This window comes from Sapajus apella, unplaced genomic scaffold (assembly GCF_009761245.1).
Source record: "Sapajus apella isolate SASKATOON/1434 unplaced genomic scaffold, GSC_monkey_1.0 scaffold259, whole genome shotgun sequence".
Taxonomy (NCBI): domain Eukaryota; kingdom Metazoa; phylum Chordata; class Mammalia; order Primates; family Cebidae; genus Sapajus; species Sapajus apella.
The window spans coordinates 435349-456089 of record NW_022437199.1 but is presented as its reverse complement, the minus strand read 5'-3'; the positions used below and the strand labels follow the sequence as shown (position 1 = coordinate 456089).

The following is a 20741-nucleotide window of genomic DNA, read 5'->3' as shown; positions in this document are numbered from 1 at the left end:
TAAGTAGCTTAAAAGAGGTTTCCTTCACTCTGAAAAACAAAGCAGAGGATCAATGGTATTTTAAGCAAAGTTAGAAAGATTACTTTAGACTTTTATTAATTTAGTTCACGCAGTTAACTTTTGTTTGACATTTATGAACACTTCAGCTCTCCATGAGACTTCCAGAAGTTTAGTCCTTTATTCTAATGTCATAATCTGCAAAATTATTAGAAACTTGCAATCAAGAGCAGCTGTCCATGATGCATAGCTGATTATAAAACCATCTTTAAAAGGGAACCAAATGAAGACAGCAATTGTCTGTGGATGACATAAATGTTTTCATCAAAACAACTAACGACACAATTGACAAGAAAATTTGTTACCTTTTTGGCACACAATAATTCACACCAACAATTACAATTATTATTGAAGACACACTGAGGCATATCAGAATTATAGGAATTTTATACAATTTTACAACACATGCTAATAACAAATTTATATAAATAAAACCTAAAGAAAGTTAAACATCATTTTATATTTCACAATGTTTTCTGGATGATTTTTTTTTCTTTTTTCCCATTTATTTATTTTATTGCATTTTAGGCTTTGGGGTACATGTGAAGAACATGCAAAATTGTTGCATAGGAACACACGTGGCAGTGTGATTTGCTGCCTTCCTCCCCATCACCTACATCTGGCATTTCTCCCCTTGCTATCTCTCCCCAGCTTCCCACCCCCCACCGTCCCTCCCCTATTTCCCCCCAACTGACCCCAGTGTGTAGTGCTCCCCTCCCTGTGTCCATGTGTTCTCATTGTTCAACACCCGCCTATGAGTGAGAACATGCGGTGTTTGATCTTCTGCTCTTCTGTCAGTTTGCTGAGAATGATGGTTTCTAGGTTCATCTGGATGATTTTAATACATTAAATAAGTCAGTGTGTCTTTTGGACTTTAGGGGAATTAATTTTTTTTCCTTTATTTTAAGTTTGAGCTTGATTTTGAAACTTTTCTTATCAAAGGTTTAATATACTGTATATTACAAAATAGAATCTTAAGTTACCATCTCATTCATTTAGCCAAAATGATAACTTACAAATTTTAAAAAGGAAAACCCATTATTTTTATAGGAGACTCAACTTTCCAAACAAGTCCCAATGAAGATAGGATGAGGCCAACTAAGTGTCTCCTTTCTCTTGGGAGGTTTCAGTGGCAGGATTGCTTAAGTCCAGGAGTTCAAGACCAGCTCGGGCAACACAGCAAGACCTTGTCTCTACTAAATTTACACACAAAAAATGAGCTGAGCATGGCGGTACAGCACCTGTACTCCCAGCTACTCAGGAGACTACAGCAGGAGAATCCCTTTAGCCTGCGGGTCCAGGCTGCAGTAAGCCATGATCATGCCACTATACTCCAGCCTCGGAAATAGAGTGAGATTCGGACTTAAAAGCAAAAATTTGCTCAAAGATTATCCTGGCTTACAGAAGTAAGGCCTTTACAATGGCAGTATCTCTTAAAAAGACATATTTTCATTCCAATTCTTAGAACTTCAGGTTGTTTTTGGGGTTGATGGTATGGGGTTGAACAAGAGGGAGAGGGTGGGTTGACACTGATGGTAAATGGTGCTAAAGTTAAGACAGAAAAGACAAAACAAATGAAATGATGATTAAAGTTTGGTGTATATTAAGTATGAAGCACTGCAGTACAACAAAGAGGCGACACCCAATTGAGAGTTGAAATAAATCTCACACTCTTGAAAAAGGAGAGGTAGCTATAGATTTGGAAATGATTGTGCTCTATAGATAACATTTAATATTAAGGACATGGATAAAATGATACAGGGAAACCATTTACAATGGAAAGAAAGGTAGCCAATTATAGGAAAGACTGCTGAAGATCTGACTAGTCTGCTACTTGAGCTGAATGATATCTACAGGCATGGGGCACTGTGGGTTAATTTCCCTGGTGCCACTGTGTTGAATGTAAAACAATGCCTTGAAAAGTTGCTTTGACATTTTATGCTTTACAAATTTTTAAACAACAGAAAACCATTTCGTTGATTTTGCCAGCTGCACAATTAATCAGTATATTTTAAGGGTCAAACATATAGAATTTATTTCAGTTCTTGAGAACATCTTGAACTTCTGGTTCACTTTTATGAAGTGTTTTCACCAACACTACATATAAAAGTATTGCCTAAGACCAGTGACATGTAGGTAGTTAATTATGCTGGAATATAAATAAAACTGTTCTATTCTTGATGTTGCAATCCTTTGAAAGAAAAATCACCTTTTCCTCATAAAGGAATACCTGCTTGACAAGTTAAATGGCTCTTGTTGATGTCACATGTTTATCTCCAGCATCAAAGATTGATTGTCAGAGTTGCCAAGAAATTTCTGGTTACAACACCCACCTGTGGATGAGGGCTCCAAAAAGAATGGGAAAGAGGCAAGTGGGTAGTGAAGAGCCAGGGGGTGTGTGTGATATGACTTGTTTTGCAGAGTCAGATCTTTTCAACTCTGCAAAGTTCAACAGTGTCAAAGTTATAATTTTATCCAAGGTCGCTGAGGACCAGTTTTTATCTTTTCATTCAACTAAGAGTCTTCTAATCCTGAATAATATCACACTACCCACGCAAACAGACTGACAGACATGTAAATAAACAGACAAATGTCAAACAAAGTCTTACTAAATGCAGCCACCAATATAGTAGTTGAAACATTTTTAATTCTTTTTTTATGTTAAAGAAATGCAGCCTTTATCATATATATATTGAGGTTACATAAGATTGGATTCAGGGGAAAATAGTTTCATTGTTAATAAATGCTTAAGAACCACTGATAATAGAAACACGAGAACTCTGGACTTGAAAAATGAAGACTTTGTTTCACATCCATAATCCGCCAGTGACTAGCTCAGTGAACTTGAGTCAATTGCTTAAACATTTTGGGCTTCAGTTTAAATCTACAACACAAGAGAGAACTGTGTTAGCATCTTTTAAAAAACCCACAACGTAGAAAACACATAAAAATAACCTATATGAGTGACACGGTTTGAATTTGTGTCACTGCCCAAATCTCACATCGAATTATAATCCGCAGCGTTTGGGAAGAGGGTCCTGGTGGGAGGTTGTTGCATCATGGGGGTGGAGTTCTCCCCTGCTGCTGTCATGACAGTGAGTTCTCATGAGACTTGGTTGTTTAAAAGTGTATTGCACCTCCTCCTTCGCTCTCTTCCTCCTTCGGCCATGTAAGACATACCTGCTTCCCCTTGCCTTTCCACCATAATTGTAAGTTTCTCTCAGACCTCCCCAGCCTGTAGAACCATGAGTCAATTAATCCTTTTTTCTTTATAAATTACCCAGTCTCGGTTATGTCTTTATAGCCGTGTGAGAATGGATTAATACAATGAAGATTAAGAATCTCAGGAGATACTTGAATATTTGAAAAGAAGCTGGCTGGTGCAAAAAATGTCTAGTCGGTGAAAAATGTGGAAAAATTATCTTTTTCTCAGATTCGTCTCAACTTACTCATCTCATCTCAGCTACATAACACTCCCTTGCTCTTTCTTTACTTTAGCTAGTGACTCTACTTACCATGTTGCTCAGAAGAATATGAAGGTCAAATGGGCCAGTATACAGAATTCATACATACCCAAAGGTATTATTGTAAGGCATATTCTATGCCTACTCATGGAGACCTTGAGGTTGACTTTCACTAGATGTTGAACACACATGATGAGATTCTCACACCCTGAACTTGCCTGATCTCATCAGACGTCTTTAATTCTACAACTTTTTTCTTTACTACAGAATATAGTAAAGGCTGAAGGTGGTATATGGATGAGATGGTGAAGAATGCCTAAGAATGATTTAAAACATAGCATTTGTAATTCTGAAATTCACCACTAAACCCACTATCCTTGTGAAAATTTTGCTACCTTACTTGGAGAAGCATGGCCTTAGCAAAACAGCTGTGATAATATTAGAGATGTAATGTAAGTCTCAACGTAGAGACTTATTCATTGACTCAAGATATACTTATCTGTATATATTTAAGGTGTTGTTACTGAATGAAAATTAAGAAAATGATATATAGTTTCTTTTCCTCAAGCTTATACGCTTAGTGAGATAAACACACACACACACACACACACACACACACACACACACACACACACAAAACTACTCCAGATCATGTAAGACAATGGAGAAACATACAATTTAGGAAATCTACCTCGAGGAGGGTGGGATAAACATGATTCCACAAAAGGGGTGCCACTTGAAAATCTTCCCACCTCAGCCTCTTGAACAGCTTAATCCCCAGGAATGCATCATCATGCTCAGCTAAGTTTTGTATTTTTATTTTTTCTGTAGAGACAGGGTTCCGCCCTATTGCCCAAGCTGGCCTCAAACTCCTAAGCTGAAGCAATACTCCCACTTTGGCCTCCCAAAGTGCTGAGATTACCATGCCTGGAATAAATTTATTTTTATCTAAAAATCAGAGGCCTTAATCTGATGTTGCATTTCATAACCAGGACTTTAATTCAAATAAGCAGATAAGTCAGCAGTAAAGAAAACACAGAAGTTGGGTTATGAAACTGTGGGGCCACAGAAAAATTTGAATTCAGATCCTGGATGTTAGGCTTAAATATATGATGTATTTCTTTCCTCCTTATAATAAAAGGAGATAAAATTGAGCTAACCTGGCATTCTAAGTTCCTCTGAACTCAGGGAACTCTTCCTCTTTCGATAATTAATTCCTACAATGATAAAACCAATTAAGGTAGCACTTCTTCGAAGAAAAAGAGAGGAACTAGGAATTTGTATCTTTATTTTCTTTGTATCTTTTTTCCTTTTCATAAAGAAACAGTAAAATAAAGGAAAATATCCTTAGCTAAGTAGGTCTGATCTAGTGTGCTGTGATTCTGAGTGATCTTCAAACTACCTTGAGTAACGTTTCTGGCCTGGACACCTAGCTCACTGTGATTACTGTGGTGATATTTAAAAAATTGTTTATATATGACTCTCATTACATACTCCACAGAATTTTACACATCAGTCGTTCTACCACTTTCAAATATCATAGTGATACAGTGATGACACATTTAATGGAAATAAGTTATATTGCTATAACCTGAATCATATTTACAAAAGTCCTTTTTCACATCCTTTTCACTCTAAGGTAGCCCAGGTTTCCTTCTGACTCTGACGTTGTGCCTCCAACAGTAAATATCAAGCCTCTTAAGTTGAATTGCTATTATGGCACTCATGGAACGAGACATGACATAATTCAGTAATTTGGCTCAATTGCTACTCTATAATCAATCTGTTCATTGTTGACCATGAATTTTTAAGGATAGCTCCCAGGTAGATTAGCAGATTGCTAACTGTGCGTTCATCATTTCCTTCTTTTCTTTGGAGCCTTGTCAATGTCTGTAACCAAAGTGTCACTGGAAAAGGCAGTGAACTGGGCAGTGATAAAAAATACAGAATAATTTTTGTGAAATAATTACGGGATACTTACTATGTGCCAAGCATAGAAAAAGGTACTGGGAATTCAACAATTAAAAAACAAAACATATATGACTCCTACTCTCAGAGGTCTGACAACTAAATGGGAGAGACATTTTAAAAACTGTTTTTGTGCGACGTGACAAGTGCCCCAGAGGAGCAGTGTTAGGCGCGAGAGGAGCCTGTGAGAGTGGCGCCCACCCTGGACCTGCAGAAGAAGAGCCTGCTTTCTACATGTAACTAGAGGCCATTGTTTTAAGTGAAATAACTCAGAAACAGAAAGTCAAACACCGTATGTTCTCATTGATAAGTGGGAGCGAAATAGCATGTACTGATAGAAAAACAGAGTGAAATAATAGACGTTGGAGACTTGGACAGGGTGGAGGTTTAGAAGGGAACGAAGGATGAAAAGTCACTTAATGGGCACACTGTACACTATTTGGATGATGGTTACACTAAAAGCCCAGGTTTTACCACTGTGCGGTGTATCCATGTATAAACAGTGTGCTTGTACCCTCTACATCTGATAAAAAGGAAGAAGAAAAAAAGTGTGATATCTCATGTGAAAAATAGGTATACATATAATGGAAAGATATATCTATTGTTAGAAAAAAGTAGTTTGTCCTTGCTGGGGTTTGAATGTGTTCCCCAAGAAGCATGTGTTGGAAACTTAAACTCCTGATGCTACAGGGAGATGGGGCTTAATGAAAGGTGTTTAGATCATGAGCTTCAGCTTCATCAATGGATTCATGGCACTTATAAAAGCGCTTGGTGCTGCTCATTTGATCTCTTGCTCTCTGTCATTCACTCTTTGCTCTTTTTCATGACATGACACAGCAAGAAGACCCTTGCCAGATGCCAGCCCTTGGATCTTTTACTTCCCAACCCCCAGAACCGCTAGTCAGTAAAGTTCTGTTCGTTAGAAATGTACTCAGTCTCAGGCTTTCTGTTACAGCAGCACAAAATACGCTAAGACAGTCCTGATGAAGGTAAAATGTATGCCACGGCTTGTAAGTAACACAGAATCCGTTTGTCAGTTACAAGGATTTAGAGTAGACAAAGTGGCTAGAATACCAAAAGACAGGGCAGGAGGCCGTGAGACTTGAGGCAACAAGAAAATTGAGGTGCCGAGTTGAATCTAGCTCAGTTGGTTGGGAGAGTTCAAATTGCTTCTGGTATTTTATCTTCAGTGCTTGTACTGTAGAATATACATTTTGCTTAGAAATGCTCAATTTCTCTTGGAATACACTCATTTAGCAAATATTTATTGTACTATTTTTTATCTGAGGACAGAAACGGTCTGGCTGTTCTCAAGTGTCTTATTTCAGGAAAGAGCACAGCGCCTGAAACACAGTAAGCATACAATGCCTATTTGCTATTTATTTGTTGATTTGCTTTACTCATTAAAATGGGGGCAAAAAGTGTGTCTTTCCAACATCTTAAAAGAATGTCTGGTAGCGAATGTATGTTCAACTAATTTTTATTACATGAATAAATGTTGAGGCTCATCTTATTCTTTCCCTGCCTCAGCCTTAGAATCAGCCATTTCTCCAAAAGTTCTGGTTTCTTTAAGAGGAAGACAGTATTTGAAAGTCAAGGTCTGAGGTCTCTGTGTGCTCATTATTACTGGAGTATCTTATTTCTAGTTCCTTTCAGTGGAGGGAGAGCTAGCAAAGGTAAATTATAGATAGACAGATAGAATAGATAGATAGATACATCTGTAACTATGAGTTCATATTGGTGCCTCCAATTCTAGTCTAATACTTCAGAGTTATTCTCGCCTTCTACCTTTCCATGTTTTAAAGTATGGTTTCCACCTGAGATAAACCTGGCTGTCATCATTTATAAGGCCTTTATTTATTTGCTCAATTAAAGTAATTATTTGCTCAATGTAATGAACCTCCAGACCACCCCTGGATGTCTCCTCCACCTGCCAGTTCCTCACCCGCCTTGAATGCACTTCTGCCTGACTCTCCTTATCTGCTGCAGAATCCTGCATGCCTCCAAGAAGCCTTCATATATGGCTCCCCCTCCCCAGGTAGATCCTGACACCTCCATACCAGGAAGAAAGAAGGAAAAAAATAATTGAAAGAGAAGATGGAAAGGGAAAGTTAGAAAGAAATGGACAGTGGGAAGGTAATATGTTTTATTATTTATTTTAGTCAGGAGTTTGATGAATTACTTTTGCAAAGTCAATTTTGTTTCTTTGCTCTCTTTTTTTTCTGTGTAAAAGATATCCATGGCTAGGCTTATTTGGGTTATTCTAAGCTTATTTAAGTTAGAGTGCTGGTTCTGCATAAAGAAACATCAAATGTTGAACCCTTGCAGGACGAAGGTAAAGAAGCGTGGCTGTGTTATAGAAGCCAATGAAGGTGCAGGAGCAGAAAACAACTGAGGCTCGACCCGTGAGGGCCTGTGAGACTGGGTACTGCCTCCCTCCGCATCCTCAGCTGCCTGGAGGAGAGTGAGGCAATTAATGCTTCATTCAGGTAACTTTCTTTCAGTTCTGCCTCTCACCTCTCAGCCTCCAGGGTAGAAGAGTGGAGGACCCTTACTCCTCCCCACCCGCCCACTACTTGGGTGAGAACATTTTCCATCAGATCCCAGGAAGTTTTCTCACATTCCCTCACCCAATCCGTGGGAACTCTTGTCCTTTCTCTTTCAGAAACCCATGCTTCTGTTGGCAACCCATCCATCTTCATCCCCCGAAACTATCAAGAACTGTGAAGAATCTGAGATGTTTGTCCTACTTGCAAGGTAACAGGTTAGCCTGTGCGTTTCATGAATGAGTTGGAGAAAAAGAAACCTAATTATTCACGCATAGCTAGAAGAGTAAGTTGCACTTTTGCTTTGCTTCCCCTTGTCGATCCAATGTCTGAATATTCATTTTATATTTCATTATCTTGTGTATGAACATTTCAAAGTATCCTTTTGAATTTTCCAGATACACAATAATATTATCATCAAATAATGACAGTTCTTCACGCATATATTCCACTTTCAATAGGGAGAAAATTTTCCGGATTTTAATTATAAAAGAGGAAACTCAGATTCTAGTTCTGGGCATAAATTGTTCCTTTCCACTGATTGATATTTACTGGGTGTGTTCTATGTATCAGAATCCAGGAATCCTCATCCCAAAAAGCAAAGAAAAGGAAGAAGCTGGCGTTTTGTTCATTCCTCAGGAAAAAAAAAATCCATTATTCATTTGTAAATTGACTTATTGATATTTACTGATAAGAAAAAGAAAAAAGTTTGATAGCATTTAGTTTGTAAATAAACATTTGTTTCTTATTTTTGAGGTATAATATATTAAGCGAATTTAGTGTTGAACTGCTTGCTACATTTCATAAAAACATCAATGATGAGAACAGACATGCGAAAGCAATTCAACATTGCCTAAACTGATAAATGCAATTTTATTATGCTAGATTAAATAAATATAATATAGTTTAAATCATATTGTTAAAGAACAAGAGATGTAAAATATGACTACTATATTCATATAATAATACAAATATCTGTGTACGGTTTTACCATTTGAATACATTGACTGGGTAACACTGCTAGATATAAAGCATTAGACAGAATATATCGTGTTTAAAGTGTAGGCTCTGAAATCTGACAGGGTTCAAATCTAGGCAATTTACTGACAAAATGATTGACACTGGGCATGTTGAAATCTCTTGGGAACCGAAGCTGTTCATCTATAAAATGAGAAAAATAGTAATGCCTACCTTACAGGGTTCTCATAGGATTAAAGGCGTTACTGAAGACAGAGTGCTTAGAACAGTGCTTGGCAAAGAGTAAACATTCAATAAATGTGAGGACACGTAAGATGAGATGAGACATTGAATTTAAGCAAAGTGAAAGTCTTTGACCTGACCTCATTTCTGCTTTTGTAGAATTGGCCATTGTACAGTGTGCAGTCTGTACGATTCTAAGTTCATACAGCCTGTTTCTATGGTTAGATGATTCGAAGTTCCAGGTCAGAGACAGGATCAATTGTTAGAAAAGCAAATGGTCATTTGCTTGTTGGCAGGGCAATGATTTGCATTGTTCCAGGAAGGAGGAAGGAACATAAATGTTTTGCTATGAACTGGCCTGTGCCTAATTGATCTGGCATTGTGTAATTTACTAAAACCATATTTGCTTAATTTAGTCCAACATAAACATGGGGAAATGCTTCCTCACCTACTCCCTCTTCCAGTACTCAAACAAAACAAACAAAACAAAACATTCAACTACTATTGAGCTCTTATAAAGGCCAGGCATTTCTTTTGTGAACTAAAGATTGTTTAAATATGAAAGGACTTATTGGGGATTAGAATATATTTAAGAGTTCATCTAACAGTAATGTCTTTGTTAAAAGCCTTCTAAAGATCTGAACTGCGTGTATTTTCTTTTATTGACCAGTTATATCTTAAAGTATTATAAAATAGTAAAGAGAGGAGCTTCAAAGAAAGAAAAAATAAAAAAGAAACGGAGCATCTTTTTTTCTGGTAAAATCTTTATTATTCAAGATAGCCCAGACCAAGAATAATATGCTCTTATTTTTAATCATGTCCCAGTTGTGAAGAAATAACACAATTACACAATTTAATGCCTTGTAGAGCTGAACTGTTGATGGCCCAGCTAAGCAAGTTACTCCGTTTCCATTACCTGTGACTCTACTTTTTCAAAGTTTTATCCTATGACATCGATAAAATTGAGAATATCACATATTATTCCCCTCTACTACCACTCAAATCTTCAAATATATTTGAATCCACCTTCCACAACTCCTTTTTTTATTCTGGTAAGAACATTTAACATGGGATCTACCCTCTTAACACATTTTCAAGTGCACAACACACCACTGTTAATAAGCACAAGATTTTACAACAGACCTCTAGCTCTTATTATCTTGTACAGCTGAAACTCTGTGCCCTTAGAACAGCAATTCCATTTCCCTTCCTCCCAATCAACCCACATTCTACTCTCTCTTTCTGAGAGTTTCAGTATTTTGGATACCTCATGTAAGTGGAATCATGCATATTCATCCTTAGAGTCTTCCTCTTCTGTTTAAGGCCAATTGTTCCATTTGCATTGTAGATCCCATTCTTTCCATGTCTTTGAAGTCTTGTGTTATAAATAATTGGCCCAAGGCTGAAACAAGCTAATGTTTAATCAGTTGGTTTTCAGATTATTAGATCGATGAGAATACCCCATCTTGATAATGCCTTTGAAACATGTAATTGAACTTTAAAAAGTTAGCCCAATATAGATTTTTTCCTATTTCAATATTTAAGACAAATCACATTCACTTCCCTCTGTATTACAATACCTAGGACTGTCAGCTTCAGTCTACTTAATGAATACTATCAGCATTAAAACCAAGGCCGGTGGGGCTGACCAGGAAGAGTTGACCTTGCTTGGGGCCTGTAGAAGTGATGAAGGTCAAGATTCTAAGCAAGCAAAGGGGATTCTTTTGGTGTTATGGAGAACTGGTGCTCTTTCTTTGTAAGGATTTCATTTATGCAGCTTTCGAGTAGCACAAATTTTCTATTTATAACTTTCTTTCATTTTTGAAACCCTAATAAACAATTTAAAATGTCTAAACTTAAGAAACTCTGTAACAAAACCAAATGGTTTAAAAAAATTTGCCCCACTTCAGGCTAGGTACAGTGGCTCACGCCTGTTATCCCAGCACTTGGGGAGGCTGCAGCAGGTGGACCATTTGGGGCCAGGAGTTCAAGACCAGCCTGGTCACTATAGTGAAACCCTGTCTTTATTAAAAAAAAAAAATTAGCTGGGTGTGGTGGCACATGCCTGTAATCACAGCTACTCAGGAGGCTGAGGAATGAGCATCACTTGAACCTGGGGAGCAGAGGTTGCAGTGAGCTGAGATTGCATCACTGCACTTCAGCCTGGGTATCAGAGAGAGAGACCCCGTCTCCAAAATAATAATAATAATAAATAAGATAAAATAAAATAAAATTTGCCCCACTTCAGACCTCGTGGACTTCTTCCAATCCTCAATACCAAAGGCTTTCTTACCACAAGATGTTTAACTACGCTGTGATCTGTGACTAAGATGCTTTCATTCCTCATTCCCTAGAGACTCCCTAAGGGACATAAGGTGTAAATCAATGTTTTGTAACACTGAATCTGAATGGCAGTATAATCCTTTCCCACTGAAACATGCTTTATTCCATGTGGCATCGTTCTTTGTCCCTTTTCTCCTCCATGTCGTATTGCTGATTCAATATTTGTCTTCCCTACTCGAATGTGAACTCAGTGAGGGCAGAGAACAAAGAATTGTGTGCTGTTTTCTAGTATTTTCAGTGCCTAATACTCTATAACAGGGGTTACTAACTCCTGGGCCATGGACCCACAATGCTCCGTGGTTTGTTAGGAACTGGGCTGCACAGCAGGAAGTGAGTGGCTGGCCAGCCAGGGAAGCTTCATCTGTATTTCCAGCTGCTTCCCATCACCTGCAGTACTGCCTGAGTTCCACTTCCTGTCAGATCAGCAGTGGCATTAGATTCTCATAAGAGTGCAAATCCTATTGTGAACTGCACATGTGAGGAATCTAGGTTGTGCACTCCATATGAGAATCTAATGCCTGATGATCTGTCACTGTCTCCTATCGCCCCCAGATGGGACAGTCTAGTTGTAACAAGTTCAGGACTCCCACTGATTCTACGTTATGGTGAGTTGTATAATTATTTCATTATGTATTGCAATGTAATAATACTAGAAATAAAGTGCACAATAAATTATATGTGCTTGAAATCATTGAGCCACCATGCCTGGCCCCAAAACCTATTTTCATCAAAGGAGCTAAAGTAATATAAAAAGTTATATCTGATTTATAGTTATTCACTGAATTACTATCTCTTCAGTTCTAACATAATATAACAACTCATTTACTGAAACATATCTATTAGCTACCATATATGTTAGCAGTCCCCAACTTTCTTGGAATCAGGGATTGTTTTCATGGAAGACAGTTTTTCCGTGGACCTGCATGGGGGTCTGTGGAAAGTTGGTTTTTGGGAATTAAAAAAAGGAAGCAGAGAAACCACTAAAGGAGGTCATGTAGCAAGGTCAAGTAGACAACTGGAAAAATTAGTCTAGAGTGTAGGGGAAAGATGGGACCCAAAGATATGAATTTGTTTTGGGCCTCATTGACAGGTACAATTGACCCTGGAACAACATGGGGGTTAAAAGCATGGATCCCTGCACAGCTGAAAATCCACATATAACTTGACTCCCACTAATCTTAACTACTCTTTTTGACTGGAAGCTTCTTGTTGACTGGAAGCCTTGCCAAAAACAGAAACAGTCAATTAACACATATTTTGTGTGTTATATACTGTATTATTTCACTAAGGTAAACCAGAGTGGAAGCGGCCATCATAAAGGTTTTGTCCTTGTTTTCTTCGCATTGAGTAGGCTGAGGAAGAGGAGGAAAAGGAGAGGGATGGTCTTGCTGCCTCAGGAGTGGCAGAGATGGAAGAGAATCCAGTATAAGTGGACTCATGAAGTCCAAACCCATGTTGTTCAGGGTCAACTGTAGTTCAGATCCACATCAAATATTGGCCAAGCTTAGCCAGTTAGATTCCCATTGATTACGAAATCAGTGCCTGCAGTGCTATTTGCCTTAAAGCTACATAGAATTATTACCTTTAGAATCAGCAGATTCTCTTCAAGTTTCTCTTAAAGATTTTTGATGTGTGACCATAGGGGACTTAAACAAAAAGTCCCAGTATAATTTCCCCTGAGCTTTACGTACTTTCACAAGGCATTTAGATTCAAAACATAAATGCTGTTTTTTTCTCTTATGAAAAAAATATATTTTTTCAACATTTTCTCTTATGAAACAAATAAGTAGCTTTTGTTAGAGCATACAAGGGCTTAAGAACACTACTGTCTATAAACCATAGAGGATTATACACTATGCTTTGGTCGTAAGAACTTGTACTGCCTATATTCCTTTTTTTTTTTTAAGCATTGTAATCATACATACTTAAAGGACACAGTTAGGCTGTACACAGTGGGCTCACACCTGTAATCCTAGCACATTGGGAGGCCAAGATGAGCAGATGACTTGAGCCCAAAAGTTCAAGACCAGCCTGGGCAATATTGTGAAACCCCATCTCTACTAAAAATACAAAAATTAGTTGGGTGTGGTGGTGCATGCTTGTAATCCCAGCTACTTGGGAGGCTGAGTCAGGAGAACTGTTTCAACCTAGGAGGTGAAGGTTGCAGTCAACCATGATGGTACCATTGCACTGCAGCCTGGGTGGCAGAGTGAGACTTTGTCTTCAAAAAAAAAAAAAAGATGGGGAGGGGATACAATTGATGTTTCAATACACACACACACACACACACACACACACACACACACGTACACACATATATATCTATATATAGTATAATGATCAGATTGGGGCAGTGTTACCAGTACCTCATTCATTTATCTTTCTTTTTATGGTGAAGACATTCAAAACCCTCTCATGTAACTATTTTGTAATTTACTAAATCTTACTGTAAACTATTGTCACCCTACTGTGTAATAGAACACCAGAACTCATTCCTTCTTCATTCTTTTCAGATTAAATTAAATTAAAAAATACTTGTAGAGTGCTAAGGACTAATCCAAATGCTCAAGGCACAAAAATGTATATGACATGATCACAGCCCATATTAGTTTAAAATTTAGAGCCACTGTTCTCCCTGTTATTGCAGTCATATAATTTTCTTGCATGATTGCTGCAATTCACATTCTGTAATCAGAGTATAGATCTCAAAATAAAGTGTTGGCTTAATCGTTGTTGTAATCAAATTGAATTACACATTAATGAAACTTACTAGAATTTTCCTTGCATATTTAATTGTATCTCTTCCCAGCCCAAGTCAAAAAAAAAAAAAAATGAACCCTTGGAAGAATTACATTTAGAAGTTACAAATCCTAGTCTAAATATTTAAATACATAACACGAAGAATTTAGACTGAAGATTTATTCTGCTAGGTCTGTTTTTTGACGTACTAATAAAGCTGGCCATCTCTGCTGTAGTTTTGCTGATATGTTCTAGAAGTAATCTCAAGAAGAAAGTAGCCCTATTAGATTATGTTTACGATGGATAGTTCAATATATAATTTGCCAAAATATTATATTGACTTTACACAAATAAACACACACAAGCCATCATAATAAGTTCATTTAGAAACTGTTTTAGGATACATTTTTATTCTGGAAGACCCATAATGAATCATATTTTATATCAAGGTAGGACTACCTTTTGCTTCAATATTTTGATAGTGAAGAGCACTGATGCATCAATAAAGTGCTTGTATATTAAACAAATTAAAGATGTTTTGTGAACTAGCTGTGCCTTGAAGACTCACATGCCGTGGTATTTGATACTGTCATTCTTAGAGATAATTAGCTCCAGGTTGTTCTTCTGCTAGAGCTAATTATCTCTAAATCCATTCTTATAAGAGTGAAACCAGAACTTCAAACCTAATCAAAATTGATTGGTTGAATGATGGAGTGTTACAAAAGTTATGCAATGAAGGGCCTTCGTATTTTTGACATCCATTTTTATTAGAATCTTCTTTTCTGGAGATTAGATATGTGAAAAGCTCAGAGAAATAATCTTAGGAGAGCCAAGCAGAATTTCTATATCTAAATCCATGTTACTTACATAGAATATCTTGTTTTTTAAATATAAAAATCTGCAAATCTGTAGAAGACCAACCAATATGAGTAAAGAAAAAGTCTGATCCTGCTTGAAATAAATTATCTAAGCCATCTGTATTTAGAGATGAAATGTATTGGTCAGATCTCTCCTGCTAACATGAGCAGTAAAGGAATTTATTAAAAGGTTACTAGGATCTCTTTATTCCATTTTTTTTGTTGTTTATTCGTTGTGTTTTTGTTTTGTTTTGTTTTGGTTTGGTTTTGCTGCAGTAAAGCTCATGGATCATTAAGATTCTTTACCATTTGTCTGGTCTTAATTTCAAAAATTGAGGAACCTGATGCATTGATGGAACGGGGTGGGAGGGTAACATTCTCCTTCTGTTAAATGTAAAGACCGCATTGTGGAATGTGGAGGGGCTCCATGAGATCCATTTAGTTCCATTCATCCTCCTGTCCCCAAATGTCATTTACATTTATCAGTAAATGTATTGTTTCTTGAGAATTTGGCTATGTTATCCCAGAGGCCTAGATGTGGGAATCTCCAGATGGCCAGATAACAGTCTCAGCTTCCAATTCAGTGGAACAATTCTCAAACATGTTAATGAAAACATACTTCTTTCCTGGATCCTAAAACTTCTGAATGAAAAAGGCTCCTATTCCTGAGGATGGAAAACAAGTATTTTGCAAAACCACTACCAATCCATACCATGGTTCTCAGACTCATATATTCTATCTCTAGAAGAGACAGAACCAAGCCCTTTAATATAATTCATTCCTCAACTTCCTAGCAATCAGTTCCTTAATATGTCTTGTTCTAAATTCCTGATCATCTTGTTACACATTTGTTAAGGCTTATAAAATAGTGTACATCTTTACCTCAGGCCGTTTGTGGACTTGTCATATGCTTTGGTAATTTCCCAACATATGTGTTTCACTTCCAATAAAGAAGTTGGAAGACTCCATTCCCAGATTACCTTGAATCCAGGGGGCAGGTAAATGACAGGCTCAACCAATGAGAAGCTCTGTTCTGAGACCGGGAATCAGAAAGAAGTGAAATGAGCAGGCCACGGAAGAGTCTATTTTCAGGGAAGCATGAGTATAATAGCAACTTCTAGTTCACTGAGGATAAGATAGGCAGAAACTTTTCACATCTACTCCAATGTGTTTATTCCACACATCCAGGAGCCACAGTGGGAATTCTGATCATTGCTGGACATGCCAATTACACCTACACATTTGGAAGCTGGATACATAACCAGAAGATGGATCTGGTCTCTGTTAGACCTACAATGAAGACAATTTGGCCCCAAATTCTAGTTGTTCCTGATAGTCATAGTCTTTGCCTCTCACCTTAAATGTTATTAGTGAGGCACTATTCAATCTTTTATAGAATATTTAGATATTTCTCTTTCCAGGAGCTCATGTGCTTTGGTAATCCAGCTGGGCATCTTTGAGAAAGATAGAAGGGAGACCTTAGGGTTGGGTGTCTTCCTAACTGAAGCGGACTCCAATGGAAATTATACAAATATTAAGGAGTGAAAATTCAGCAGGTCATATCACACACTGGTGAAAAGATAAATAATCTCCGGTTCTCCACTGACAAAGTACTCATTGACAGCAAGCATTTGGGGACCATAAATTTCCACTGCTATAGAATGGTACCAGGTTGATCACTTCTAAAAGTTCTGGGAAAATCAAAGAAAAGAAAAAGAGGCTAGGAACTCTAAATTAGCCCTTATCATCCATAGTTCTGTAACAGAATTATCCTGAATTCTCCAATACATCCACTGAATGTAATAAACTAACATTACATTTATTGATGCATAAATAGTACCATTCTCTCCTGTGTATCCTGAATGGTACTATTTATGCGTCAAATAGTCTCTTGAAACATTCTCTGTAGAGTTAAGCAATTAAGCAATTTTCTCATATAACTCAGTTGACAAAGGTTTCTCTAAATTTTGGTTGGAGACATACATTGAAAAGTGAGTACTTTCAATTTTTATGTTAAAACTCCCGTTTATTGCAGAGCAGTTCTGTAATCAAAATGCCTCATTATTATATATGCTGAGACAGACGCCAATTTGCCTGTGAGGAATTTTTTTTTAATTGCTGACTGTGGTAAAAGGCTGGGAAAGATGTCTTCCAAGATGTTTCCTAAAGCAAAGTTCTACAATAATTAAAGTCATTACTTACTGAACACTTAAAGTGTTCCAGACACTTCTAAGTGCTTTACGTGTGAACCTCCGTTGAAGCTCACTGTCAGTCCTAAATGGTAATTACTATTGCTATTGTACCTGTTTTGCAAATGAGGAAACTGAGGGAATAGAGGGATTAAGCCGTTCAAGGTCAGATAGCTAATAAGGGGCAGATTCAGGATAAGAACTCATCAGCCTGGCTTCAGGGACCATACTTCTTAACCACTAAGAATATTGCTTTCTTAGGTTGTATATGTCATGTGGTCTGCCCTAATATTCAAATATTTCTATTCTAATTCTGAAATTTTTGATACTCCTGTGATTCTCATGTATTACTTTACCTCTGAAGCCTGTTTTCCTTAGTTGAGTTAGTTGCCAATAGTTAAATTAGTCTCTGAGTTCGTTACCAGTCATGGCTTTTTTTAGAATTTAATGAACATAAGACACTATTATTAAAAAGTCAAAAAGTAACAGATGCTGGGGAGATTGCAGAGAAAAAGGAATACTTATACACTATTGGCAACCATTGTGGAAAACAGTATGGCATTTCCTCTAAGAGCTAAAAACAGAGCTACCATTCAACCCAGCAGTCCGGTTACTGGGTATATACTCAAAGGAATGTAAATCATTCTGCCATAAAGACACATGCACATGAATGTTCATTGCTGCACAATACAACAGCAAAGCCATGAAATTAACCTAAATTTTCATCAATGACAGATGGGATAAAGAAAATGTGGTACATATACACCATGGAATACTACACAGCCATAAAAAAGAATGAGAGCATGTCTTTTGCAGGAACATGGGTAAAACTGGAGGCCACTATCCTTAGCAAACTAACACAGGAACAGAAAACCAAACACTGCATGTTCTCACCTGTAAGTGGGAACGAACTGGTAAGAACCCACGAACACAAAGGGAAAAACAGACACTGGAGCCTCTTTAAGGGCAGAGGGTGGGAGAAGGGAGAAGAGCAGAAAAACAACTACTGAGTACCAGGCTTAGAATCTGCGTCATGAAACACTCTGTACAACAAACCCTGTGACATGAGCTTACTTATCCAACAAACCTAAAATAAAAGCAAAAAAAGAAAAAGAAAAAGAAATGGTCTGTGCACGTGGCTGAACTCAGGTTGTAAGTAGAAAGGGGTTCTTTGGGGTATAAAAAGAAAACTGCAATTTAAACTTTTTTTCTCATAAACTATTTGTACTGCAATGGATTACGGATTATAAGTGGGCGAGACCTATGCAATGTATTGTTGTACCTAACTGTGGCCATACCTTGCAACCCACTGAGTGCCCAATATGCACCTTCTTGATAGTAAATATTTAATAATAACATGATGATAATAAATAGATGGACTAATCAGTTCATGAAAACTTGGTCCAAAATAACTTAATATTAATGTGAGAAAGAACGTAAAAATAACCTTGCATTCTGTGATTTCTGATTTTGTTCAGGTTTGCCCACATCAGTGCCCACCATGAAAACTGTTGCTATGTTATCAAGAATTTAAAGGTAAGAAATCACATCTATGTAGGTAAATTTTTAGATTCTATTTAGAAGATTATTTTCTTGTAGGGGTTTAAGTATTATTATATTTTGTAAATATTGAGAATACTTATCTAGATAATCCTTGGAGAATTAAACAAAGCAATGTTGAAGATATTCTGCTTATATATTGTATTAAAATTCAGTTTATACTAGGTTTGAAGTGAAAGCGCAAAATTTAGCCTGAAGACATGTGTATTTAATTTGAATTGTCCAAACAGGTTCGGGGTTTGTAGGTTCTGATTATTTTCGAATATTGAGTAAATTTTGTAATATAGCATATTTTTTCCATTCAAATTCTGAGAAAATATATCAGCACTGCCAAATGCAGACATGCTGAATGAGTAATGAAACTAATTTGGTGTTTGTATTGGTCAGAATCCATTTAGGAGATAGAAATTATACTGGCAATTGAACAGGAAAATTTTTCTTTCTTTCTTTTTTTTTTATTGCATTTTAGGTTTTGGGGTACATGTGAAGAACATGCAAGATTGTTGCATAGGTACACACGTGGAAGCGTGATTTGCTGCCTTCCTCCCCTTTGCCTATATCTGGCATTTCTCCCCATGCTCTCTCTCCCCAACTCCCCACCCCTTACTGTCCCCTATTTCCCCCCAACTGACCCTAGTGTGTAGTGTTCCCCTCCCTGTGTCCATGTGTTCTCATCGTTCAACACCCGCCTATGAGTGAGAACATGCAGTGTTTGATTTTCTGCTCTTGTGTCAGCTGAGAATGATGATTTCCAGGTTCATCCATGTCCGTGCAAAGGACAGGAACTCATCGTTTTTGATGGCTGCATAATATTCCATGGTGTATATGTGCCACATTTTCCCTGTCCAGTCTATCATCGATGGGCATTTGGGTTGGTTGCAAGTCTTTGCTATGAAAAAATGCTCATCATCACTGGTCATCAGAGAAATGCAAATCGAAACTACATTGAGATACCTTCTCACACCAGTTAGAATGGCGATCATTAAAAAATCTGGAGACAACAGATGCTGGAGAGGATGTGGAGAAATAGGAACACTTTTACACTGTTGGTGGGAGTGTACATTAGTTCAACCATTGTGGAAGACAGTGTGGCGCTTCCTCAAGGACCTGGAAATAGAAATTCCATTTGACCCAGCAATCCCGTTACTGGGTATATATCCAAAGGATCACAAATCGTTCTACTATAAGGACACGTGCACACGAATGTTCATTGCAGCACTGTTTACAAGAACAGGAAAATTTATATAAAGAACTATTGGTGCGCAGGCTCCTCGACCAGGTTGGGGTTCTGCGGGGGGACGCAGCCCAGCTGGCAGCGCCGCTCCCTGAGCGCTCCTGCGGCCCCGGGCCTTGTCTTTCGCAGCTGTGGAGCCGCCACTGCCGCGGGTTCCAGAACTGAGCGCTGCAGCCGCAGTCCTGATCGCCTTGTTTGGTCGACAAGATCCCGGGAGTGGGCCGGGCATGGTGGCTCACGCCTGTAATCCCAGCACTTCGGGAGGCCGAGGCGGGTGGATCACGAGGTCGAGAGATCGAGACCATCCTGGTCAACATGGTGAAACCCCGTCTCTACTAAAAATACAAAAAATTAGCTGGGCATGGTGGCGCGTGCCTGTAATCCCAGCTACTCAGGAGGCTGAGGCAGGAGAATTGCCTGAACCCAGGAGGCGGAGGTTGTGGTGAGCCGAGATCACGCCATTGCACTCCAGCCTGGGTAACAAGAGCGAGACTTCGTCTCAAAAAAAAAAAAAAAAAAACAAAGATCCCGGGAGTGCCCAGAGAGTGCCCGCGAGCCCCGGGCATGAACCGAGATGAGGGAGG

At 38.0% G+C, this 20741-nt stretch overlaps 1 long non-coding RNA gene across 1 annotated transcript; it reads left to right on the top strand.

The window, feature by feature from the left end:
* The first annotated feature begins 4150 nt into the window (after positions 1-4150).
* Positions 4151-9526, top strand: LOC116545335. Its single transcript, XR_004266278.1, has 3 exons — positions 4151-7625; positions 7818-7978; positions 8155-9526. It is a non-coding gene; the product is annotated as an uncharacterized LOC116545335 (long non-coding RNA).
* The last annotated feature ends 11215 nt before the right edge of the window (positions 9527-20741 follow it).